Source organism: Monopterus albus, unplaced genomic scaffold, assembly GCF_001952655.1.
Source record: "Monopterus albus unplaced genomic scaffold, M_albus_1.0 scaffold72.1, whole genome shotgun sequence".
NCBI lineage: Eukaryota > Metazoa > Chordata > Actinopteri > Synbranchiformes > Synbranchidae > Monopterus > Monopterus albus.
Window position 1 is genome coordinate 2,184,278 of NW_018127952.1, and position 784 is coordinate 2,185,061.

Sequence of the window (784 nt, forward strand, 5' to 3'; positions counted from 1 at the left end):
CTTCAGTTTGTGTTTTTATGGCTTTGTGGGTTTTTTGAGTTTTGTGTCATGATGTCTTTGCCATAGTTTTTATTTGTTTGTAGAGGATGTTGTCATGTGCAAATCCTTAGACCCCAGGAAGCCAAGCACAGTTACCTAATTCAGGACACGAAGGAAATACATCCACTGTTGGTGGCACTTATTATATAGTCTCTCTGTCTTTCATACACACGCATAAACTGTCACTGTCTAATCTCTTTGTTTCAGAGAGACAAGCATGAGCATTTTAATTTGTACATTTGTGTTTGTGGGTTTCTCACACACTTTGGCCCTCGGTTACCTTTGACACATGACCTCGTACATCACCTCATTCGAAATGGTATTTGTCCCTCGTCTCTATTCCATGTCTTACTCACAGTAAAAGCAGGTTTAACCTAACCATGAAAGGCCACAATAACACATATACAAATATATGTAAGGAATGTGGAGTTTGTTACATCGCTGCCCTCGAGCTCTGTCGTTCCATGACAGCCAAGCAACCAAGCAGCCACTGACATGCACATGCCGACAAACGCATATGCATGCACATAAATAAATATACACATTCTCACACTTCAGTCACATTATGCTCTTTTCTTGTCTGTCACTTCCTCCCTGCCTCCCTCCCTCCCTGTCTTTTCTCCGGAGAGTACATTTGACTCTTGCATGGATTTCTCAATTCCTCCTGTCCATGCAGTTCAGACAACGTGTGACTATTACCTGACTATTGTCCAAAGCAAAAACAAAAATTTTTTAGGTTGCATTC

At 41.2% G+C, this 784-nt stretch overlaps 1 protein-coding gene across 6 annotated transcripts in view; it reads left to right on the top strand.

Annotated features, from left to right (window-relative positions):
- The window catches only part of myo9aa (myosin IXAa), a 91,825-nt gene that overhangs the window by 48,759 nt on the left and 42,282 nt on the right, over positions 1–784 (top strand). The gene's annotated exons all lie outside the window — the stretch shown is intronic.